Here is a 27,191-nt window from a genome sequence, read left to right on the forward strand (position 1 = left end):
GGAAGGAAACAATAAGGCAACAAAGGAACATAATTTTAGAAATGTGAGTGTTTTCACATATGCCCATAGAATTTATATCTCATCTTCTGCCTCAATGTCCCCTTCCACTTTAATAAAAGCATTTTCCCTATGATCATTCATTCAACAAACATGTACTAAACACCTACCATGTGTAAATGTTATGCTGTGTGCTTGGATTACCACAATAAATATCCAACCATTCCTCCAATCAAAGTTTTTGGAGTGCAGGTAGGGTAATATGTAAAAAAGGCAATTACATCCCTGTCACTTCAGTGAATAAAACTAGTTACAAAGAGGACCACATTCTTTCCATAAGGAAGTGTTTCTGGGTGTGTCCTGTTTTGGTTCCTTTCAGCGCTCCTCAGGTGTCACATTTACGGTTTCTGACTTCACTATTTTTAGGCATCCCTGGAACTGAAGCACATAGCAAAGCAAACCAGGAGGTAGGCTGTTCTTGGCTAAAATAGGATTTCCCGAACATCTTGCCAAGATCACCTTTAATTTTGCATCTTATTTCTCCCACTATGTTTCTCCCCTTCCTCTCAGGTTTTCCTCTCACTGGAATGTCAATCTATTAGTAAGAGGCTGCCCTAATAATGATTCTGACAGGGGCATTTCTCTTACCAGTCCTTAACTGCCTTGTCTGGCAGCACAGGGCATAGAACTCAACACACAGATTTGAGGACTTTTGTCTCTGTTTTTCTGGGGAAGTCATGCAAGGAGCCAAGGAATGATGGTTTGGGCTGAGACATAGGTTCACCCTGCTGCTGGACTCAGTGCAATACATCTGTCCCTTGTTTTACCTGCAAAGTAATTAAACTGCCAACAAATCCCCTGAGTCACCAGAGCTTTTAAGTCCAAATACTTTTGCCATCTGTGTTCCCTGGAAATTATTGAGTGGCAGACTGCACTTGGCAGGCATTCTCTGTTCTCCAAGTGGGAATTTATCAATCAACAAATTCAGTGTCTTCAAACTCAACACTTAGTAAACATCACAGCTCTTTTTATAGGTTTGGAAGACTGTCAGTATTTCTATGAGCAGGCTCAGAAATACTTTGGGAAATGTTTTTACATGCTACCCTGCCAAGTCTCCCAGTAGACAAATATGTTCATTTCCCACTGCCTACCAGGCTATGTTCCAAAGCCAGGACCAGGAGACAGACTGTTTGCAGCCTCCAAAGAATGGAAGGTTCAAACTCACTTGGGTAAATAAGCTCTAAGACCCAAATCAACTTGGCGTGCACCTCTATTAGGTTCTTTTTAGTAGATACACAACAAGAGCAGCCAAAGGTTTGATATGGGTAACAGTTGAATAGGCTCCAAAGCCTAATTTTCAGGTGATAATAAAAGCAGGCTTTGGATCAAATCCTAGCATATATTCACTTATTAATTACCTATTATCAAGTGTCCATAAAGCAGTTCATGCAACTTGGAAGTGGCACCTGATAATTGCATTTTTAACAAGAATCTTAGATGATGCTGAAGCCCACAAAAGTGTGAAGAACGCTGCCTCAAGTCCTGCATCTCTCAGAGCTGATGCCAGCCTTAGCTGCCTCCCAAGTGGCCTTGGGGCACTGAGAGAAACCAGGATAGAGATGCTGGAAGGAGGCCCAGGGAAGGTCACATTTAAGGCAGATTTGATGTGCATTACACCTGCTCTTTAGCTTTGTCTATTTATAAGCATAGAAATTATCTATTGAATCTACCCAGACATCTTGAATCTACATGCTTGCTGTGGGAAAGTCATATATATTTTTCCAAAGCTCTGTGGTTGACTCTAATGCACAGTCATGTTTGTGAATCAGTGACATTGAGCTAGCTGGAAGCCCCTTTCCATTTCTCTAGCCCAAGTTTAGAGCTTCCAGCAACAGAAAAACACTGTACTTTTATGGTTCCAGAGTTGCTCTTAGTTAGCAGTGTGACCTCTGATGTGTCGCTTAGTGTGTCAGATCTTCAGTTTTCTCACAAGAAGGCACTTTAAATGAAAGTGAATACAGATATCCTGATAAAATATTATCCCAAGCCCAGCCACCTAATTAACCACAGGTCTTTGTTCCAGGTGTGGCAGGAGGCAATATTTTGATAATAGTCAAGGCTTTTCTTTCTTCCATTATTTTTGACAATCTTGGGTACTCTATTCATTGGGTTAGTGGTATTCCTACAGTCAGAGGAGGGCTAACTCAGCTGGGACTACAGAAGTTAAATGAGTTTCTGAGTGTAATTTATAAACTCATAGAACAATTGGTTGTGAAAACCTGGCATTTCAATAAACTCAGCTTTGAAGGAAGCAACCCTAGAGTTTAGGATTGTATGAGGATGTGAGAACACTTTCTTCCCTCGGGGCAGATAACCCATGTATTTGTTTGAGGAAAGCAAAATATTTGGCAGAGGTGATCAAGGAGTTAGGCTGTGACTTAGGTATCGCAGGATCATGTTCTAGGGTATCATGTGTGATAGAAATCTAGACAGCCTTTGTGGGACCCAAACATAAAGAGGTGTTAATGAAAGGCCCCTGGAGAAATGTCAAAGCCACTGAAATCTGGATTCACAAATTGTGACACATGGTCCCCAACATGGTGGGTATGGGAGCATCCAAAAGTGGCCTCTTCCCTTCAGAGGAATACAAAAATGGCTAAGATGGGGCTGGAGATTCTAGGAGTCCTCAAAATGATTGGAAAATGAAGATACATAGTGGTCTACAATAAACTGAGTGTCACAGAGCAGAAAGGACACAGACATTTGAGCTGCAGAGGAAGTGGATACATGTCAAGCAATAAATCAATTAAAATTATACAACTCAGCCAAAGCCAACATGGGTTCTTAGTTCCAATGTGAAGTTTCATATTAGCTGTCTTTCTATCTATATATTTATCCATCCACCCATCCACCCTTTGGTGAATATAGTAATTAAGTCTCTGTCAGTAATACAGCCCATAGTTGGGTGGGTAACAGACTACATTCCTAGCAACCACTGCAATCTTAGTCTAATTTGATCTTCCACAATCCTTAGTTTATTTTTTATTTAAAAAATACTGCCAAAATATTGGAGAAGGGTGATGGTAGTTGCTTCCCCATAAACTTTTCTGTCAGGATAAATTGTCCTAGAACAGACACTGCTCCATATACAGATATAGATTAATCAAACTTTATCATGCAGGCATGAAACTGTTCATACAACCTATTCTGTGGGCTCCATGAAGTCCAGATTTCTGTCCCTTTAGGGACTTTAACTACCTTCTTGCATGAGAAGGTCACTGTAGATAGATCCAAACCCATTGCAGAGGCTGGTATCTGCAAACAGTATAATAATTGCCACTATATATCATCTCAGATTAGTGGTTCTCAACCTTGGCTGCACATTGGAATCACCTAGGGAGCACTAAAAACCACTAATGTCTGGACTGCTCCCCCAGGGACTCTGATTTAATTATTCTAAGGTGTGGCTCCAGCATTTTCAACTTTTTATCACATTTCAAGTATGTCTAATGTGCAGCCACATTTAAGAACCACATTTCTCAACCAGTAGTGGGATGCATGACTGTTTAGAAATCAATTTAGACCTGGGCTTCATTCCAAAGGGTAAAATTGACCAACCTCATTAGATTCTTAAAACCTCTTTGTGCAGGTGTGGGCAGTATTTTTAACACTAGATTCAGTCAATCTATGAATCTTAATTACCTTTTATTTCTCTATAAGGGTCCATTTGCAAAAATCACCATTCTATTCAACATGCCTATTTCACACCGAGATTTCATTTCTGATATTTCATATGTTAATTCACAAAGCCCAGTTTGGTGATTGAAAAATAAGGAACAGAATCACTTTCAGTTGTTACCTCTTGAGGATGGACTTCCTATTTGAGTACCAGCTGGCCATACTTATTAGACTGTGCATTATTCTTTAGTGTATCAGGACCCAAGTTAATGTTTGAACCATTTAAATGATACACATCTAATATATGTGTATGCACCTGTGTATGTGTGTGCATAATGTTAAGTGTATTATAGGAGTGTAACACTACCCACCGTCATCACATAGGTAATCTGGCTGCTATGTTCAACTCCCTCCATGGAGAGGCATGTTCTCAACTTCTGTCACTGGAAAACTACATCCTTAGTACTTGCTGCTTCTTCCTCTTACCTCAACCAAAAAAAATTAATCCTGGTTACCGCTCAGTCTTAAATGACCTTGAGAAAACAGCATAGTGTTGTCTTTGCTTGGAAAGTGCATGTAAAATGGTCTGATTCCCAAACACAAATCTCTGTTCTTGCTTTCTGGTCTAGAGGAGAGCTGTGGTCTGTCTCTTGGAATTAATTGTCTGGGTCCAAAGAAACATAGGTGAGGACAACCCTCATGGTTTCCCACTGATGTGGTGATCCTACTCCTGAAGTCTATTGGGGCTCAACAACCTCCTAATCCTGCCTTCCCTTCCATATTACTAGCTATCTAGCTATCTTTTCTTAATGGTCATACCTTATTATATAAGTTTCAGTTTTGCTTTTGTATTTTAAAGAAAACAGCAGGATGCCTATGATATGAGAGCTTTAGCTATCATAGAAATGCTCTATCATTCCTGTGATATTGTGATTTATAATAAATACATATTTGGTCTTGATCCTGTTTCTGGCACAGAACTCCTTAAACCCTTGGAATTTCCTATGTGAGGAGAGTCTTGTTATATTAATAAGGTGACTTTTGGAAAGCACCTAAATATGGGGACTGGTTGCCAGGGAAACCAATCATGTAATTAGAAAGTAGTAACTTTTAGTCCCACCTGCAAACCTCCAAGGATGGGGCATGGCTAGAAGTTGAATCAATGACTAATGACCAATGTGTTAATCACACCTATGTAATGAAGTCTCCATAAAACCTAAAAGGACAAGGTTTGGTGAGCTTCTAGTTTGGTGAACACATGGCTATACTGGTAGAGTGGTGGCCTGGGGAGAGCCCAGAAGCTCCATGCCCCTTCTCACATACCCTGCCCTGTGCATCTCTTCCATCTGGCTGTTTCTGAATCATATTTTTTTATGATAAAACCAGTGATCTACTAAGTGAAATGTTTCGCTTGAGTTCTGTGAGCCACTCTACCAAATTAATGAAATCCAAGGAGGGATCATTGGAACCTGTTATCTACAGCAGTTCATTCAGAAGCACAAGTGACAACCTGGACTTGTTACTGGTGTCTGAAGTGAAGGTAGGAGCAGGCTTATAGAACTAAACCCTTAGCCTGTGGGATCTGACACTGTCTCCAGGTGGATAATATCAGAATTGAGTTATACTTGCTAGGCTGTGTTTGCTCTTTAATTATAGTTTATTCATGTTATATTGATCCCTGGCTATTTTCAGTCCTGAGGATGAAAGGAAATAGCAAGTTCACCAGTTGAGTTACATTACATTTACCTTTCTGTTCCTGAGGCTAACCAATCACTAAGCTGATACCCTCTTTCTCAATGCCTTTAGCTTGGATGATCCTTACACTCAGAGGGAAAAGCAACACCAGGTCCATGACTCAAACTGCAAGATTTTACACTTAATTTTATTCACTGTGGGGTGTAATTGAGGCACTGTATCACTCAAAGCCACTGTTTGGTTGTCATTCCTTTGACAAGCAAGTACCTGAGGAATTTTGGGGAAGATCTTTTTCAAAGATGCAGACAGACCAGCGGACATGAAATCTGGGGGGAATGCTCAGCAGGTGCTGGACACCAGCCATAATCTTGGGGTTGGATGGGACACCAGTATAAGGGAAATAGCAAGAGCAGACATGGCCCCATATTATAAGGAGGGGGGCCTCGGTATTTGTAGGCAATTTTTATAGGAAGGTAGGGACAAGGATAAAGACAAAAGCTCAGATGCTAGCTGGAGAGTTAACCCAGTTTTGAGCCCTGGTATGTCGAACTTTGTTTTCCCCTAAGAGAAGGCAAAATTAATCTACTTTTATTACTCTATAAATTTTAGGGCAGTTGACAAATGTTCAAAGAGAGAATAAATAATGAAAGTACTTATCTTAGTAGCAAGAGTCAATGTTGGTTTTGTATTTACCATTCATTGTAGAGGAATAAATCTCTGTGTTTTCTTTAGAGATGACTGTATTAGAATCACAAGTATATTTTTTGAAAACAAGCCCACAAGAAGAAATTTTAAATTAGAAAGCTTTCTCATGGACAAGTAAATCTATGTTACATATATAGTAGATGTGTTGCTACATTTAGCAAGGACAAATATATTGAGCTAAACATCAGAAGGCTACTGCTTTACAATTCTGGTGAGTAAATCCAAGTTCTGGTAATAAGTACTCCAACAGATAACATTTTTTATAGAATACATATTCAACAAGCCCCTTGTAATTATAGTCTTGAGGTTAAGGATTACATTGTACTACAGATAAAAATAAAGTTCTGCAAATGGAAACAGAATGTTACCAGAGATTTCTTCCATTTGCAACAAACTTGCCCCCAAATCAATTTTGCAATGACAAGATAAGAAATAGTATAGATTAAGTTAAATCTGTACATGGCTAATGCTATTTATACCTTCTGCCTTAATGATAATTGATTTGCAAATATTTCCAGCAATCTCTGTTATCTTTTCAATAAGGATTAACAAGGAGACCTGTATCCTGCTTTCTTAAAAGCACTTGTGTCAAACACTGTTTCCCTTAAATTTTTCTTATTAATACTTATTATTAAAATATTTGGTTTATAGTTTTACTTTAATGGAAGTGAATCATAATACTTGGTGCTTAAACATTTCCAATCCCACATTACACTCTAGATAATTTGTTTGAGTATTTTCTAAGTATTATTTTATCTTTCCTTCCTTAGAACTATATGAGCTAGGTATTCTTGGTCCCATTTTGCAGATAAAGAAACTGAGGAATAGAGAGAAGGTGCTCAACTAACAAGTGCCAGAGCAGGAATTGGAACCCACATTGTTTCCAAAGCCCTATCTCAGAGATAGAATGGCCCAAGGTAGTAGGATGGTACAGTCTGAGGCCCAATTTACAAAGTGCATACATAGTACCATTCATAATGCAGCAGAGATTTTTGAATGATGTAGTAATGCTGCCTATGTACAGTTGACTAAATCTAATTCAAGTGAACTTAAGAGTTACCTGCTGAATGATTGATTGTGTGGGCAGAATTGTTCCTGGTACTTTTGTGAGTTGACTTGCAAACTGTTGGGAACTGGTGGCCCCAGATCTTTGAGTACTCTACTTCCTTTTTTGCAGAAATATATCTAGGCTGATTTCTTACAGCCAAAATCCCAAGGGATGGGACAGAGGGGATTTCTACCACATAATAACTGATTTGAATGAAATGAATCCTTGGCAATTGAGATCATTTATAAAGATCTTTGAATGATACTACTCTTTTAATAATGAAGTTTATTTATTTTAGAATGTATATGTTGCTGACAAATTACATTCCATTTTCCATTCAGTTTTTGTGTAATATAAAAGAGTGTTTGTACCAAGATACAAAACTCCATTGAAGAATGAAAATCACTTTCATTTATTTAAAGAGAAAGATGATAATTTGGGGATGACATTTGAATAATACCCTAATTTACTATTTGTCAGTTTCTTAAGAAATTAATAGCTTACAGCTTTAAGTCTGTGCAAAACACATAGTTCTAGTCACTCAAGGAACTGGGGTACTAAATGATCTTTGATGGCCCCTCTACAATTGTTTTTAAAGAAAAGGTAGTCATAGAAGTATATATACAGTAGAGCAAAGGAGGAATATGGTGGTTGGAATCCAGAAACTGACATTTTAATTGTAGGATTTTTACAATAACTGAGGAATTGGGTATAAGTTATGACCTCATTTGACCTACATTTCCTGTATTGGACATAAGGAGACTGAAGTAAATCATGTTAAGATGATTTTAGGCTGTAAATTCTATAACTTTAATGCATTAGAATCTCATTGCACTAAGTTGATTTTGGATCACTTCTAAGTTAGTTTTCATGTTTCACATCACTAATATAAAGAAAATACAGAAATAATCCCTTTTACAATTTCCTTACCTACACTCCTGTTCTGTGAATAGAATTCCAGTCTGTATTTATAGAAAAAAATATAATTTAGGCAACAACAGAATATGAAAATGCATCTATACAAGAAATAAACTGATAGTGCATGTAACCTGGGAATTATATTTACATGAAGATGCCAATAGTCTGAGGAAAAGAAAACCTCTACTATGAATATGAAGAATATCTCTACCTTGCTCCTAAAAGAAAACACTATAAGTACCTAAGAGTTTTCATCAATATTATTGCTTGTGAAAAGAAATATCTTTTCAAATAATATCCTATACAAGCTGTTTGATATTTTCAGACAAGCAGTTTCTGATATCTAAGAAATCTCACAAATTAGAGCACATATATGTATGATATATTTATGGATGCTCATTTCAGGATGTTTCTCCAATGTCATCATGATCTGCTAACATTTCCGGGATCTTCCTTAATCCCCTCGAGGGTGATCTAGGCCACCTTGACATTGGCAGCACCATGTGAACAACATTATGTGATGGTCAACAGCATATTCTTGCTCTTTCAGGCTAAGTTTGCCATTAGTCAATAGTTTTGTCAACATGAACCTTTATACGTTTCACTTAACTCCAGCAGGGACCAAGTAGGATTAGACTCTGACTATACAAATTGGTATTTTAACTAACATTTCAGAAAATATTCCTAAATCAACTAATTTGTTTTTAATTGACTGCATTAACCACATAGTTCCCCCTACCTCTATTCTTTGTGGGATACCCTGCCTCCTCATCTTGTCTGTATAGCAAATTCCTATTTGCAAATTCCATGCCATGTCAAATGTTATCTCTTTTAGGATGTCTCCAAAATTCCTCCAGATATGATCAGTTGTCTCCTTTTCTGTCATCCCCATAGCATGCTGCATACAGAACCATTAGAGCACTCCCCCACTGCACATATATGTGCTTTTCACTCAGAATTCAATCAAAGAGTAGTCAATCAAGGCACATTCTTCAAGGGTGTCAAGGTATAAGGGAATGACAAGACTCCACTAAAATAAATTGGAATTGGATTGGTAGTTAATTCTTGTTTGCCAAAAACTACTTGCACAAATTATGGGATGCTAACTAGCTCAGACTGTAATTCAGAGTGGAGATTAGAATATGAAAGGAGAAAAGGAAAAATAAAGGAAGGAAAGGGAAAAGATGGAGGGAAAGAGGAAGGAGGGAAGGGAGAAAACAGAGAGAAAGAAGGCAGGAATATAGGAACCCATTGTAAGTTTTTAATCATTATATTGTCATTCATGTGTGATTTCATGGTAGCTACAGGCTGTTCCACCAACCCTGACATAATAAGCTAGTTGGAGCCATGAACACATGATTTTCACTGAGGATAAAATTACCTTGCATGAATATAGTTGCAAAATCTTGAACCATGATGCTTAAGAAATTTTGTCCTGATTTTTTATTTGTTAATATATTTCTAAATGTACCATAGATTTTCTGATCTTCAGTTCTCCACTTTTCCTTCTATTTTTCACTTTTATTTATTTTTAACTAAGCACTTCAAAATCACATTTCAAGATTTCAGAGAAGGTAATAAACTAAGTCACTCATTCACAGAAAAAAAGGACTTTATTTTGCATTACTTAATTTCATATTCTTATATTTTAAATTTCTGTTTAAAGAGAACTCCTTTGCAGAAATGTTCCATATTCATTGTATAGAATCAGTGGAACATGGTATTGGTATGGGACAAATGTTATGATAACAGGTCAGAAAAACAAGAAAGAAAAGTATAATTTTGCTATGTACATACTTAAGACAAGTAAAACACTTGATGAGGCTCTATGTATAAATTTGTATAAAAGAGCCCTGGCTGGTATGGCTCAGTGGATTGAGTGCTAGCCTGAGAACTAAATGGTCACCAGTTCGATTCCCAGTCAGGGCACATGCCTGGGTTGTGGACTTGGTCCTCTGCTGGGGGTGTACAAGAGGCAACCATACATTGATGTTTCTTTCCCTCTCTTTCTCCTTCCCTTCTCCCTCTCTAAAAATAATGAATAAAATCCTGTTTACAAAATTGTATAAAAGAGATAAAGATAACTCAAAGTTATCCTGTCATCAATCTTCCCTCACATGGTCAGTTCTTCCCATTTCATTGTCAAATAGATCATTTTGCCAATCCACCTCTGAAGGGAGTTTTTTTTTTCTGCAATGATTTTTGGGTTAACTTTCACATATCTGGGTTTATGATACATTCTAGACATATTGGAATAAGGATCATGTAAAATTTTTATCAGTATTTCCTCTCCCACAAGCATATTTTTCTGGCAAAGCTGACAATGAGGATTTGGGGAAGCAATCTGACAACTACTGATTAATAATGTTTCCTCCAGGTTTCATTCATTTCTTATTGTATTACATCAGTCTTTGATGTGAATTTTGACATGCACAACAAATTACTCTGTCTTACTTTACTGAGTTGGGCTGCTTCCTTTCTACAAACAAACTCCCAAATGTGAGCTTTGCTGCATACTGCGCTGTTGATGACATTAATGCTGATCACAGACCATAATCATTGGTGAAGCAATAGTCCTCCCTTATCTGCTGTTTAACTTTCTGCAGTTTAAGTCACCTGTGGTCAACTGTGGTCTGAAAATATGAAATTTCCCCAGTCATCAAACATGGTCTGCTCCTGACATCCAACCATTGGCATCTTCATGGCTCCGTAACCCAGGATCATCCAAAGCGGATGATCTTCCTTCTAATGTATTGTTAGAAGGCCAATAGTAGCCTAACATTACATCACAATGCCTACGTCATTCACCTCCCTTCATCTCACCATGTGGGCAATGTGTTATCTCACATCATCACAAGCAGGGAGAGTACAGTATGATAACATGTTTTGAAAGGCCATGTCCACATAACTTTTAGTACAGTATATTGTTATAATTCTATTTTATTATTAGTTATTATTGTTAATCTCTTATTGTGCCTAATTTATAGATTAAACTTTGTCATAGTTATGTATGTATAGGAAAATACGTAGTGTATATATAGAGTTTGGTATTATCTGTGGTTTCAGGCATCCACTGGGGGGTTGGAATGCATTCTCTGCAGATAAGAGGGACACTGCTGTGTCTGCAAGATTTAATTTTAGCAATGAGTGGCAATGTCAATATCCAGTGAAAAGAAAATGGTACCTGTTAGAGGACAAAGGGGATTGTTTTCACCCAGAAGGCAATTAATGTTAACACCTTTCAGTAGGATAGAGTGTTGTGCATTATCAGTTTATGTAGAGGTAGTAATCTGCTTCATCACATCAGATTTTGATATTAGAATCTGTCTTATTATTACAGCTTGTTGGATTCATCGCAGCACTTCAGATCACAGATGTGGCCATGAGGGTTCCCTCAAAGTTAAACTGTCCACACAAATTGTTCAGGCCTCTCAGGTGGCTGGGTGTGATGTCAGGAACCTTAACAGCAAAACACATTCCAGACAAAAAGCCTTTGATGTTTTGGACCTAAACTAAGAGCTGAGGTGGACGCCAAAGCTTATGCATAGAGATGGCAGAGTCAAGGGACCACTTCCGTCACCATTGCTGCTTCTGATGTCACTGAAGTGGCAATGACCTGGTTATGGGGCCTGGGTAGCATTTTAATTGTGTCACTCTTGTGCCATTGAGTAGGTCATTTATATCTCTTAGGACCTCAAATTCATCATCTGTGAAACATGACCTAAAAGCCTGCCTTTTTACATGAGAATTGTGAAGAATAAATACTTATGCAAACATTTTTCAAAAAATAAAGCATTATAAAAACATAGCTCATGATTACCCAGTCTCACTTTCCTCCCCCATTCAATATGTGCTGAGCATGTGTGCCTTTGCACCTTCCCTTTTGTCTCTCAGACCACTGACAACCCCTCCTCCCGCCGTAGCCCTGCCCCCTGCCACCCCCACTCCATGCCCTGATATGCCTGACTCATCCTTCAAGATGCTGGTTAAAGAGCACATTTGCTTTTCCTACCCACCCATGCTGGTCTCTCCAGACAGTTGACTATCCTGCTTTTGTGCTAAGACTCTACTAAGTGTATACCTAGCATTTTATGTTTTATCCCAGTTGGGTTTGGTGTTCTCTTGTATTTATAATGTCTTTGCTCTCAAAAGACAGCAGCATGTTTAGTTTTGGTATTTTCAATGCTGAGCAGAGGATGCTGGGAGATTGGAGAAGTTTGATGGAGTAGTGGGAGAAGAGGCCTCTAGGTATGGTCCACATTATTTCATTATTACAGGTTCCATGCAGGGATTGTGGGGGTGTCAGGGGAGGTTTAAGCTGTGCTTTGTGCATTACAGCAATAGTTTTCAACTGGTGTGCCACAAGAATTTTTAAAACATGAAATACCTGACTATTTAGTCAGGGGCACTGACCTCTTTTCCCTTAGATTGTCAAATAAAAAATGACAACAGCCAACACAACAATAGCATCTGGTGTGAATGAATAAAAATTATACCTATTTTTGTCAGATTAGTAAAAACTATATTTTTGGTGTGCTGCAGAATTTTAGTCATTAGCTTATATGTGCCATGAGATGAAAAAGTTTGAAAATTGCCAGTCCAGGCAGTCTAATGAGCTAGCCACCACACATTGTTAACATGTAATGTGTTACTACATACCATATTTCCTTCAGCTCCTTTTTGCGGGGGAGAGAGGAAAAAATATAGAGATACTTGGGGCATCTTAGGTATATGGAGGTTTTCATGTACACCCATGAAGGTCCACTGTATATCCACAAATATCTTTAAAGTATCTAACATGTTCCAGATCTTTTCTCACTGATGATCTCTCTTTGTTTTTAAACAACACATGGACATGATTATAAAACCTAAATAGTTCAACAAATATAGGGAAGGAACTAAATCTCCTTTGAACTCCTGACCCTGAATTCCCTGCCTTCTATCCTGAGGCAGGTAAAATTATCAGCTTAAAGTGCAATCTTCCAGATAGATAGATAGATGATAGATAGATAGATAGATAGATAGGTAGATAGATAAATAGATAGATAGATAAAGAGACATATATAAAGATATATATACATAGCCATACATTGATATAGATACAAACAAATAAAAGACTATGGATGTATTTGTATATGAGATCTATCTGGAAAAAATCCGATCATTTTTTTAAAAATATTTTATTTATTTATTTTTAGAGAGGGAAGGGAGCGAGGAAGGGAGAGAGAGAGAGAGAGAGAAAGAAACATCAATGTGCAGTTGCTGGGGGTTATGGCCTGCAACCCAGGAATGTACCCTGGCTGGGAATCGAACCTGGGATACTTTGGTTCCCAGCCCGCACTCAATCCACTGAGCTATGCCAGCCAGGGCTCAAAAGTCCGATCATTTTTAATAGAATAAGAATGGATTGCACCACATTGATGTGGCCTGACAACCAAGGAGAGTAGACTGGAATGCGTATGCATGAATAATGACAACTTCACTGTACTAGTCAGTGGAGATGGTAAAGGCCATTGAGTGAGCATGTGTACTGTTTGGCCCTCACATTCAAAATGACTGAGCGAGTAGAGCAACAAATCTGCATCAGATTTTGCGTGAAGTTTGAACATTCCCCTGCAGAAACTATTCAGATGATTCAGAAGCCTGCAGCTATGGGCAACTGGTGATTGGCAGCCTCATCACTACATCACACCTGCTCATGCATCACATTTTTTGCAGTCTTTGGTGAAATATCAAATCACCAGGTGACTGAGCCTCACCACAGCCCAGATTTGGTGCTCTGCAACTTCTGGCTTTTCCCAAAACTAAAATCGCCTTCAAAGGAGAAGGGGTTTCAGACCTTTGATGATATTCAGGAAAATAGGACAGGACAGCTGATAGCAATTAGGAGAACTGTGTGAGGTCTCAAGGTGCCTACTTTGAAGGGAACTGAGGTGTCATTGTCCTATGTATGATGTTTCTTATGTCTTATATCTTCTTCAATAAATGTGTCTTTTTCATATTACATGGCTGGATACCTTCTGGACAAACCTATATGTGTGTGTATAGGACATATTTAGATAAGGAGAGCTAGATGATTGATAAATTGATAGATACTATTTATGAATAAAATATCTTATTTAATGGGTTTTGAGTTTTCACAATTTTGTTTTGTGAATAGACTCAAGAATGCTTGAGGATTTCATCCTTTATGAGCATAAATAGGTTCTGTAATATATACATTTTGAATGGGTGAAACGCTTTTTCTAAAAAATATTTTATCTATTTATTTTTAGAGAGAGAAGGAAGGGAGGGAGGGGGAGAGAGAGAGAGAGAGAGGGAGAGAAATATCAATGTGCAGTTGCTGGGGGTCATGGCCTGCAACCCAGGTATGTACCCCTGACTGGGAATTGAGCCTGCGACACTTTGGTTCACAGCCCACGCTCAATCCACTGAGCTACGCCAGCCAGAGCTAAAACTTCTTAATATTTAGAGTTTACTGAAGTCCTTGATGGTCTCAAAGCAGTAGTACACCCTGGAGGATCTTTGATCCATCTGGTACCCACAGTTTACGTGGGAGTACACATTTCCTGGATATTGGTCTTTCTTTATATGGAAGAGGGAAATTACTATTTCATTTTGGACAAGGACACATTTTGTAAGTACTGTGGGGTAACACAGCTCATATACTTCAAGAACATCTCATGTGTGAAGAAAAAAAATAATATGACTTTTATCTGTTGTTTATGGGAATTTTCCACATTTGGGTTTTTTTTGCAAAAAAAGGAATATTTTATTTTTTGAAATATTTTTTATTTTAATTGTTGTTCAAGTACAGTTTTCTGCATTTTACTCCCATCCCACCCCACCCCCAGCCCTCCCCACCTCCCTCCTGTTTCCACCCCCCCTCTTGTTATTGTCCATGTGTCCTTTATACTTGTTCCTGTAAACCCTTCCACTTTCCCCCTGAAATTCCCTCCCCTCTCCCCTCTGGTCACTGTCAGCCTGCACATTTGGTTTTTCAATTTGCCATCTTTATTATAGATGACATACCATGAGAATCCCTATAAAATTTTTGGCCAAATTGTAAATAAATTTTGATGGATACTTGTACTTAACTGGTCATTAAAACAAATTTAGGAAGATAAATTTGTGGGGGGCTCAGTTAATTGGATCAACATTCTATGTTCATAACTGGTAGACGTACCCTATTGTATAAGCCCTTTCCTATAACAGAGTTGCCCATTTTGTGAAAAAGTCTGAAAAACTGAAAAATATCATTAATTAAAAACAATTCTACATCACTTTTAATATCAAATTAGCATAGATCCATCATGAAGCATGTTGGAATTAAGCTTTCTCAGGGTTAACAAAGCTGTAGGACTTTATATATTTGTTTAAGCACAGACCCCATTTTTTGTGAGGCTTTTTAAAAAAGATTTTTATTTATTCATTTTTAGAGAGAGGGGAAGGAAGGGAGAAAGAGAGGGAGAGAAACATCAAAGTGTGGTTGTTTGTCACGTGCCCCCTACTGGGGACCTGGCTTGAAACCTAGGCATGTGCCCTGACTAGGAATTGAACTGGTAACCCTCTGATTTGCAGGGTGGCACTCAGTTCTCTGAGTCACACCAACTGAGGCCTATGAGGCATTTTATTAAGGCAGTTTGTGCCTTGTACAAGAAACTGTGTACTTTTTTTTAAGTAGTTGAGGATCCAGACCAAGTCCCACAAGGTCACTCTTTTCAACAAAGCAGATAGTTCATTTGAAATTCAGTCGTCATTTAAGAGACTCGGTTCTAGACAATTACAGTGTGATTTTGTGAAATGAATTTATACTTTCAGAAATACATACCTTTGAAAGAAAGGCCAAGATTAAACGGCATTCATTACTTTAGAGGTGAAATAAAAATAATATATTCAAGAACAGTTTTCTGAGTCTCCACAATTTACTTTATTCCATCTTATTTTATTTTTTCAAAAAGCTGATTGTTTGTTTTTCCAATTTTGCCTGTTGACTATGTTGAGAAGTAATATCCTGGGATTGTGATATAAAAATTACAAAAGAAGCCCTATTGCTGTCTTAAATTTCTTAATTTTTCTGGGAGGACTAGGTCTGTATCCTAGTTAAATCTTTGTCCCGCTTTATTAAAAATTTTAAATTGAATTCTAGTGAGTGTATGGTGCTTTACATTGTACAAATGGCTCTCTGTCACACTGTCTTGTGTTTCTCACAATAATTCTGAGAGGTAGGTTTGGGAAATCCTCTCACTTCATACAGGAGAAACCCAGTATCAGCATGGGTTGGATTTGTCCAAGTTAACAGGGTCTGGTGAATAGTGAACCCAGTGTCCCTACCACTCCTCCTCCAAGGTCCACACTCTTCCCACAGCACCACTCAACTCCTCAGGAACTAGGTGGGGAAACAAGCTGGCAGTCATCCAACATGGTTTTGATCCATCATCTCTTTAAATTCCTCAACTACCAAGAAACCCAAAAAGGAATGATAGGACATTTCTCATATAAGCTAAGAAAATATAACCTTGAAGGTGGTCTCTTGGAGTAACATTAAGAATCAATTGGGGGCAAGTCTTGTCAAGTCAAAGGCCTCTTGTCTGTCATGAGAGTTTCAGGGAGAGCAGCCTTGTCTTTCTTCCTGCACCCACACCTCTCATGTTCCTGCTCAGCACCCATTGTGGGTGCCGTTGCCATTCCAGGGAGTCAAGGGGGCTGGCAGATGTGATATTCTTCCCCCAGCTGCTTGTTATTTTTCAAACTTAATTTATGTAGTATGTCTTGCAGAATGGTTCTTGGATGTATTCCTTTCCTGATATTCTCCAGGAAAGACACAATGTGATTTAGACAATTCAATTGATTGTTTTCATGAAGCGGCCACATCTTCAATGGATGACCAAAATTTGCTGCATCCTGAGAGATAGGAGAGAACAATGCAAGAATGACAAAGAAACCACCCAAATGTCCTATCAGAGGCTTTCTCTCATCAGTCAATACCCATCTGCAGGTACAATTCAATCCACAGTATTAAAATGGGTCATAATCCTGTATGGCATATTGTTAATGAAAACACATTACTCAAACTGTGTGGCCTTCCTTTAGTTTTTAGTATGGTATTTCCATACCTCCTTCCCTTGAGGAAAGCATCAATGTCTGATTATTTCTTCTAAACCAGCACACCTCTGTTAAATGGAGCCTCCTTCATACACAGGCTTTTCCAGAACTGGAACTGCTCACAGCCTGCCTTCTGCCTGACACCCTGAGATGCCCACAGTTTCCCTGAACCAGTCACAAGTCATGGAATTCTCTACAAACTAGTTACAAACTGTGTCCACAAGAAGCCACCAGGCCAAGAAGAATGATTATGGGTGGAAAGTATCTGAAAGCTGTGTGACCACAATAACAAACATAATGAGAGTGAGGAGAAGACAGAAGGATGACATTCTCTCACCCCAAGTTCCAATGCTTCAGTGATACACCCTTTCTGGGTTCAGGTACATATATGCTGAGGCCCTATGCATGTGTGTGCATTAAATTTTTAAATTAGAAGCCTTCATTCTACCCCTTCCAGTCCCATCCTCTCACAACCATTCCCAAAGGCCACATGTAAACTGAGACTAAGTTATCTGTACTGTTATTTCCAAAGCTACCACATATTCCTGTGGAATATCCTCTGTTAGGCCTTGGTTAGTAAATTAGACATCCTGGCTGCATCTATTGAAGCTCCCTGAAAAGTAGGGACAACTAATCAGTTGTGAGTGGAAAGTCACTTATAGAAGCTGGGAAAACAGTTTAAAAGTACAAGAAGTTATTTTAGCTCTTTGTTATGACCGATTTGCCTGAATGGCATGCATAGCCTAAAAGCATAACTTACATAATCAGATGGGCAGTTGCTTTTCTGTGGCCAGGTTTTTAACCATTGGGCTCTGTAGAGTTCTAGTTTGATCAATTTATATGATAATGAACATTCCATTAGCTACAGTCTCCAAAGGAGTCATAACAGGTTTTTTTTGGGGGGGGGTTATCTCATATAACACTAAATATATTATTGTAAGAAATAAATATTTAATAATTATTTATAAATTTGTCTTTATTTTACTGAAGGTTTCAGGGAAAACCTCTTTCTCTCCATCCACTCCCTTCATATTCCTTTTCAAAAGTTTTAGTAATTTTTTTATTTTAATTATTGTTTTCATTTTTAAAGCACCCAAAAACATTGTTTTATATGATTTTTATATCATCTTTATATTCATATAACATTTTAAAATCATAAAGCATGTACCTATTTATTTTCTTATGACATGAATCCACATGTTGCTTGGGTCAAATATCCCCTTCTGCAGTTTAACTGTACTCAGTGAATACCCATATGTATATTTTACTCCAAAGGTTAATATTCATTCTTGACCTTTACCTCAAGGTCACACATCAGTGCTACACAAACTTTGTACTAGAAAGCATTTCCACTACATCCTAATATAAACCTACAACTCTGAAACCCCAAAACTTCTAAAACTGAAATTATTTTCCTAGAAATTTTAGCACACAACTCTTTGGCATATAAACTTAAAGGAGTGTGAAGCTATATATAGTCTATTTATCATGGAGTGAAGTTTTTATAACAAACTGCAAAGGTGTTCATGAGTTTGATTCCTTGCTGGCAGAATTACATAAAACATGTGCTATCAGTTCCTTATCTTTTTGAAGTCTGAAATGTTTTGGTTTTCAAATTACATCTGACCAAATAGAACTTCAGGTAAGAGATTATGGGCATTACACACACACACACACACACACACACGTGTGCATTTTGTTGGACATAAATTCAGGAATTTGTAAGCTAAAAAATATAAGCAGATTTTTTATTTGTTAGGTTTTTTAATTTGCTCATTTTTGTCATAACTGTCCAAGGAGAAATGTGTTATGCAGTGTTTCCAGACATATTTGAATGAGTAACCTCTTTATCAAGGAGCTTCTTATGTGTTATCAACAAAACTTTTTTTTGAAAAACCACATAAAAGTACTAAGAGCATCTGCCCCAGATTTGGATGGTTGCACAATTCTCTTACTTGCAACACTCACAAGATTGTACTTGCAAAGTCTTGAATCATGTCAACATCACCAAATCTATTGGCTATTATTCAGTTCCCATCTTTCCTGTCATAGTAGTTGACACTGTTGATCACCTACCACTTGAAACTTTATTTGGCACCTAGGATACCACTCTGCTATTTTCTGGTGCTACTTCATTTGCTGCAGGTATTGTCTTCTTTGTTGGAATAACAACCTCTAATTAATCTCTAAATGTTGGAATGCCTTAGAGTTCACATCTCACATCTCTTCTTTTCTTGATCTATATTTACTATCTAATGTAATCTAATTCCCAGTTCCCTAATTTTAAATGCCCATCTATAACTGAAAACCCCCAAATGTGCATGTCTACCTCAAACCTCTCTTACTAATACCCATCTTCCTCTGCCTTGGGGTTTATTAGGCATCTTGAATTAACCATGTTGGGAAATTGTATTCCTGATTGTTCCCTGCCCCAAATATAATCCATTTTCTAGAGTTTTCCTTCTCAGTATGTCAATTTACTAACTATGTCCAACCAGCTCTTTGAAAGAGTATTTGATTTGCCAGAAAATGCAGGTCAGCAAATAATTGTACTTACTTTTAATTTTGTAAATGTTTGGCTTTTGTTTTGAGTCCCAATTCAGCACGAAGGTAAAAGATTTAATTCAGTCATCACCATTATAAAATGTTCTTAGTCAAATCAAATTTAAAAGAGATGATTAAGGATTTCTGCATATCCCTCCTTCCTCTTCGGATGGCTAACATGCTCAAAGGCTCATGTGGAATAATGCCATTTTAGAAAAGTCCTGAATGTGGATGGTCAGCAAAGCTTTGTGCAGATGTCCTCTGAGGGGCATCTGACTGACAGACTGCAATGCTGTCCAGGCTCTGTAAGTCCATCCACTCAATATGTGTTCTGTTTCTCTCAGTCATGAGGTCCTTAGCAGACCATCAGCATCTTTCAGCCCATCTGAACCCCCCTATTGGGAGAGAAGGCAAAGCTATCGAAACTTGCAGGTGTTACCCTGTGAGAAAGATTCTGAGTGTGCTAGGCCATCTCAGTCTAAACCTTTTGGCTGCCGTTTTTCCTCTGTGTGCTATCTATTTTCCAAGTCTTTTAAACCAGTCTTAAAAAAACAAACAAACAAAACAACAACAACAACAACAAAAACTATGCTATCTCTCCCCTGAGAAGGAAGAGGAGAAATCTCAGAATCCCCACTAACAGATCCACACTGTCTAACATTACCCTTCTCTGATTCTTCTTACCCAGGCTGAAATAACTCTGTCTAGTCTGCAGATTAGGGAAGTTGGTATTGTTATGTATTCTATTTGCTTTCAAATACCTATAACAAACTATTTCAGGCATATATGATTATAGGCAATGTTACCTCTACGAAGCTTAGATATGAAGCAGTATGTATCAAACTGAAGAAGATACCTGTATGAGTTTAGTTAGCAACAAACAACCCCCAAATTTCAGTGTCTTGAAACCAAAGTGATTTTCTTTTTTTTTAATTACAGATTTTTTATTGTATTTATTTACTTTTTAGAGAGGAAAGGGAGGGAGATAGAGAGAGAGAAACATCAATGTGTGGTTGCTGGGGGCCATGGCCTGTAACCCAGGCATGTACCCTGGCTGGGAATCGAACCTGCAACACTTTGGTTCGCAGCCACGCTCAATCCACTAAGCTATGCCAGCCAGGGCCAAGGTGATTTTCTCATTCGCACCAAATGTTCTGTATGGATTGGCAGGGATGGTGTCTCCAGGAGTTCATGTAGGCTGATGGTGGCTTCATCCCAACATATAGACGATGGTATCTGATGCAGAAAAGTCAGCTTTTACCCCTACCCTTATACTTCTTTCTTGTCTCTGCAATTGCCAGAACTGCAAAAACAATACTGAAATATAATGGTGATCATGGACATGTTTTCTGTTCCTCATTTTAAAAGGGATGGTTTTAGCTAGTCACCATTAAGTATAAGCTTTCATTGTGGTTAATGATGTTTTGCATAATTTTCATCTTTTTCCAAACTATGATTTAAGCCTAAAATGCACTTTGTTTTGGTGCAGGGGAGAACTCAAACACAGTCCCCACTACCACAAATTATGCAGTCAAATTTCCCACATTTGGGGAAATCACAGGGGTCAGCACACCCTGAGTACAATGGAAAAGCCTCACCCTGGGAAAGCCGCCCACATGATCAAAGTATCTCCCCTGCCAGGTAAGTATAAAATGTATTTCTTCTATTCTTTTAGAGATTGGCTTTTGATATTCCAAACCAAATGATGGCACTAAAACAATTTTAATCTTTTTCTCAGCATTCTGCTGTATGTTTCCATTCTCTGGGGCAAGAAGTGTGGGAATTATTCAGCCTCCTTGTCTTGTTCTAATGGGGAAGAATTGTGTGGTTCAGATAAAAAGAATTGTCAGGAATGACAGGCAAATCAGTTATTATACCAATATATTACCTAATAACATGACACTTAAGGATTATTTTTTTTCAAAAGCTTACTGCTAACATTCATTCTTATTATTGCATACAGCTGATGTTCAGTCATGCATATGTTACTATTTATCCATTCTCCTGCTGGTAGTTGTTTTCAAGATTTTACTACTCTATAAGAGATTCTGTGAACATTTCTGTACATGTGTTATGATGCTGCTAGTAGTGGTGGTAGATATATGCAAAAGTTTCTTTTGGGTATATGATTAGCAAGGAAATTGCTTGGTTATAGGGTATGTGAATGTTTATCTTTGCAAGATACTGCCAATTGTTTTCCAAAGTGACTATAGTAATTAATACTCCTTCCAGCCATGTTGAAAAGATCACAATAATCCAGGTCTGCTCCAACACTTGGTATTATCAAATTTCTTATTTTCACCAAGCAAAGGGGTGTGAAATGGCTTCTCATTTCTGGTATTGATTCACATTTCTTTGCTCACTAAAGTGGCTACCACTTTACACAGAAGTTTACACAGAAGGAAGTTTGCACAGAAGTTTAACCACTTTTCTGCAGTACTTCCACAGTATGTACTCCCTTATCTGTGAAATACCTATTTATGTCTTTATATCTACTGTTGGGTTATTTGTCCTTTTAACAAATGAGAAAAATAGAGAATGAAAACGTCAAAAATACTTTAGAGAAAGAGGACAGCTTTTAAGGTCAAATGAAAAGTATTTTGAGTAGAAGATGATGATGCGGTAAGAGGGAGAAGATTCCACTTGCCCCTACACACGGGAGAAAAACCTAGCTGATCTATGGAGGAAAAGAGCAAACAGCCGACAGTACCCCAGCATATATGAAAATAAGAGACTGAAAATTGTAGCGAACACTGAAAAACCAGATGGTAAGGAGAGTGCTTCAGGTCAGTAAGGTCCCAGGGACCAGCTCAGGATCCAGGGCAGCTGCAGCCCCAGGCCCAGCTCCAGCCCCCGAGTCTGCTACAGAGTCCTTGGGAGAGAGCTGGGTCAACCGCTCCCTCCCTCCCTGGCCAATCAAGGTTTAAATAGCACTGGGAAAGACCTGGTTGCTTGAAGTGGCAGAGAGAGGAAGGAGGACAGGGTGGCACACACAGGGGCTGTGATCACCTGTGGAGTCTGTGGAGGCCAACTTGGGAGAGTTGAAAGTCTCGCAGTGACCAGCACTGACCCTGGTCTGGCTGGAGAATTGGGTTGTATGTAGCTTGAGTAGGAGGAATTTCTCAAAAAGAAAAACTGTTTGGGGAATACTCTGGCAACAGCCACTCAGCCTCCTCCCCACCCAGTTGGGCAGCAATTCCAAGGTGGCGAGGAAGTTTGCACAGAAATTTGTGCAGAAGGCCCTGGGCACCCCCATACAATTAGGACAGGTGCACGCCTAAGCCCATGGGACCGAGGCAACCAGGCCAAGTGAGCTCGAGCTACACCCCTGACCACAGTGGTAACCCTGGGGGAAAGAGCGCTATCAGGAAGACCTGAATCTGACACCCAAGGCATCCAGGAGAGGGTCAGGCTAGCTTTGGGGAGAGTGGGCTCAAGACTGGCTGAGTGCAGGCCCAGAAGGGATAAAAGCCATACCAATTGCCCCTCAGCATGCTGCAGCCAGCAAGACCAGAAAAACCAGTTTGGCCAATTTGAAACCAACAAGAGGATTTTTTTTCCGTTTTTTTTTTTTTTTTTTTTTTTTAGAAAACTTTTATTTTTTTTATTTTTTTTTTTTTTTTTTTTTTCAATACTTTTTCCCTCTCTTTCCTCCTTTCTTGGTTTATTCCTTCTTCTTTTCTTTCCAATTTTATGTCTTCTTCCTCCCTTCTTCTGCCTTTTTTTTTTAAATACCCACAAGTGAAACCAAAAAAACCCTGGAACTGTGAAAAGACCAGACTTGGACCCAAAGAGGGGGCATCCCAACAGTTGAGACAATGAGACAAAAATCACTTTGCTATTACAGAGAACTTGCAAGTTATTGCATATTTGTATTATTATTTTTCATTATTCTGACATCTTTTATTTTAATAGTATTTTTGTATTCCTCTTCTTTCTGTATAGTCTTCTTTGTTTGGCTGGTTATATTGTATCGTTTCACAGGTTTCCCCTGCTCTCTCTTTCATAGTGTACTGCTAATTTACTGCCTGTCATGTCACTTGTGTTCCTTTAGCACACTAATTAAGGTACTATACTTCCTATACTTGTTATCCAGATCACATAGATTCTGTCATATGATTCTTGCTCTAATATAATTGTAAATAATAGCTGTTCCATACAATGGTAAATACATCAAAACAGCCCTCCCGGATCTTAGCCCACATCACAGTTTCCTGAACTCTATTACTGTAGTGGTTAACTCTATTCCCTCACACACTACACTTATTTACTATCCTTTACTCTCATCTTACCTCAGAATCTGACCTCCCATAACCTCACTGCTTTCTAGATCCAACTCACAATCCTTCCCTCCCCAACAAGAGTTTTATCTTCTTTCTACCCTTTCTAAAAAGTGGCTAGTTGGGTGGAAGATCACAGTTAACACTATACATAACCAAAGGATCTCCTATCTCTTCTCTACTGGCTGCTACTGTAAATATCATAGAATACTCTTTGCTGTTTTAAACAATTTTTCCTTCCCCCTCTAACTGATCACAAAAAAGAGTAGATGGAAATGGTGAACAGCAGGTTATCCACTAGAAGAGGAAACCCAACAACATAGGAACCACAAACAGATAACAACAGAAGAAGGTGAAGGAGGGAGTGGAAGCCACACAAACCTCAATCCAGGACCTATCTGGAAATACAACTAAACACTGGAGACACTACCCAGTACGAACAATTGAACAAGGCCAAAAGGGAATCCTCAAAACTTTGTACACATGGAAGAATTAGCTTCAACACAACCTGCCTCACCAGTACAACAAAATACAAGAGGTGGTGGACAGAGAGACCCTCATTTAACCAGTTGATGGGAAGGACCCACCAAAGAAAGACCCAACAACAATCAAAACCCAAAGACAAACACAGAGCCAACTTCAATGACAGCCCAAGACTAGTGAGCTCGGGAGATCAGGGAGATTGCACCACTGAATCTGACAGATATTCTACCACAGAAGTTCACACCATAAACCCAGGGAGCCAGAACAGATCAACTGAAGAAGCTCAAGCTAACAAGAAGAGTCTCGCAAACAATGGGAAGACAAAGAAACTATCCTCAAATGAAAGGAAAGGAGGAAGCCTCAGAAAGAATGCTAAATGAAATAGAGGCAACTCACCTATCAGATATTGAGTTCAAAGCAATGGTTATCAGGAAGCTCAATGAGCTCACAATGAGCTCACAATGAGCTACGAGAAACTACAGGGAAGCTACAATGAACTCACTACAAACTATATCAACATGAAAAAGGAAATAGATACTATCAACAAGGGCCAAGAGGAAATGAAGAATACAATTTCTGAACTGAAGAACGCAGTAGAAGGGATGAAAAGCAGGATCGATGAAGCAGAAGATCAGATCAGCAAGCTACAGGACAAAGTAGAAAAAAAAACACCGAGAAAGAGCAAGAAAAGGAAAAGAGGCTCAGAAAGAATGAAGAGGGATTAATAGAAATGCAAGACAATATGAAACGTAATAATATCCGTATAATAGGGATACTAGAAGGAGAAGAAGAAGAGCAAGGGATAGAAAACCTATTTGAAAAAGTAATGATGGAAAACTTCCCTAATTTGAAGAGAGAAAAAGTCACACAAATCCAGGAAACAGAGAGTTCCAATCAAGAGGAACCCAAAGAGGCCCACCTCAAGACACATCATAATTAAAATGGCAAAATACCAAGACAAAGAGAGAATCTTAAAGGTAGCAAGGGAAAAACAGGAAGTAACATACAAAGGAGCCCTAATAAGGCTAACAGCTGACTTCTCAATGGAAACATTCCAAGCCAGAAGAGAATGGCAAGAAATATTCCAAGTAATGAGAAACAGAGGCCTGCAACCAAGGCTACTGTACCCAGCAAGGCTCTCAATCAAGATAGAAGGCCAAATAAGAAGCTTCCCAGAAAAAGGAAGTCTAAAAGAATACACCTCCACCAAACCAGCTCTGCAAAAGATGCTAAAGGTACTGATCTAAGGAAAGAAAGGAAAAGGGAGAGACAGACAGGTACACAGTTATGAAAATGGCAATGAATAAGTAACAATAATAACCTTAAACGTAAACAGATTAAACACTCCAATCAAAAGACATAGAATACCTGAATGGATAAGAAAACATGACCCATACATATGATGCCTACAAGAGACCCACCTCAGGACAAAAGATATACACAGACTAAAAGTGAAAGGCTGAAAACAAATTTTCCAAACAAATGGACAGGAAAAAAATGCAGGGTAGCAATACTCATATCAGACAAAATAGACTTCAAAAAAAGGACCATGAAGAGAGACCCAGAAGATCACTTCATAATACTCAAGGGAAGAATCCACCAAGAATACATAAACATTGTAAACATATATGCACCCAACAAAGGAGCACCCAAATACATAAAGAAAATCTTAGAGGACTTCAAGAAAAATATTGACAGAAACACAATTATAGTAGGGGATTTTAATACCCCACTGTCAAAAATCAACAGATGTTCCAAACAAAATATTAACAAAGATATTGTGGCATTGAACAATGCCCTAGATGGACTTCACTGATATACATATAAAGCCCTTCATCCCAAAGAAGTAAAAATACACATTCTTTTCAAATGCACATGGAACACTTTCAAAGATAGACCACATGATAGGACACAAAACAAGCCTCAACAAATTCAAGAAAATTCAAATCATACCAAACATTTTCTCCGATCACAAAGGACTGAAACTAGAAACCAACCCCAAGGGAAAAAAGCCAAAACACTCAAAATCGTGGAGATTGAATAGCATGCTATTAAACAATGAATGGGTCAACAATGAAATTAGGAAAAAAATCAAAAAGTTTCTGGAAACAAATGAAAATGAACTCATGACAACCCAAAACTTATGGGACACAGTGAAAGCAGTCCTGAGAGGGAAGTTCATAGTGATACAGGCCTACCTATAAAAGATAAAAACATTTCAAACAAACAACGTAACCCTACATCTACAAGAACTTGAGGAACAACAACAAAGACAGCCTAGAGCAAGCAGAAGGAAGGAAATAACCAAGATCAGAGCAGACTTAAATGACATAGAGACTAAAAGCACAATTACAAGGATCAATGAATCCAGGAGCTGCTTCTTTGAAAACATAAACAGACTTCCGGCAAGATGGAGGAATAGGTGGACGCACCGTACCTCCTCGTACAACCAAGATTAGAAAACCAATAATTTACAACAATAATTTACTATCAGAATAACACCCAGATCTGGCAGAGGATTTATCTGAATGGAAGTCAGGCAGCCAAGAAGTTGAAGTAGACGCGTTCATCTAGACTGGTAGGAGAAGACGAGCCGGGCAGGAGCGGGGCTGGCTCAGGTCGGCGGAGCATGGAGGTCGGGGGAAGGTTTGGCGCAAAATCGGCGCAAAAGCCATCCGGGGTACAAGAAGGCAGCGGTGATCCCTGAGTACGCAAGCTGCAGCTGGCAGACCCAGAGG

At 38.6% G+C, this 27,191-nt stretch overlaps 1 non-coding gene across 1 annotated transcript; it reads right to left on the reverse strand.

Moving 5' to 3' along the window:
* Positions 1 to 21,177: 21,177 nt before the first annotated feature.
* LOC114505905 lies at positions 21,178 to 21,339 on the reverse strand. Its single transcript, XR_003685356.1, has one exon. It is a non-coding gene; the product is annotated as a U1 spliceosomal RNA (small nuclear RNA).
* Between the last annotated feature and the right edge of the window lie 5,852 nt (positions 21,340 to 27,191).

This window comes from Phyllostomus discolor, chromosome X (genome assembly GCF_004126475.2).
Source record: "Phyllostomus discolor isolate MPI-MPIP mPhyDis1 chromosome X, mPhyDis1.pri.v3, whole genome shotgun sequence".
Taxonomy (NCBI): Eukaryota; Metazoa; Chordata; class Mammalia; order Chiroptera; family Phyllostomidae; genus Phyllostomus; species Phyllostomus discolor.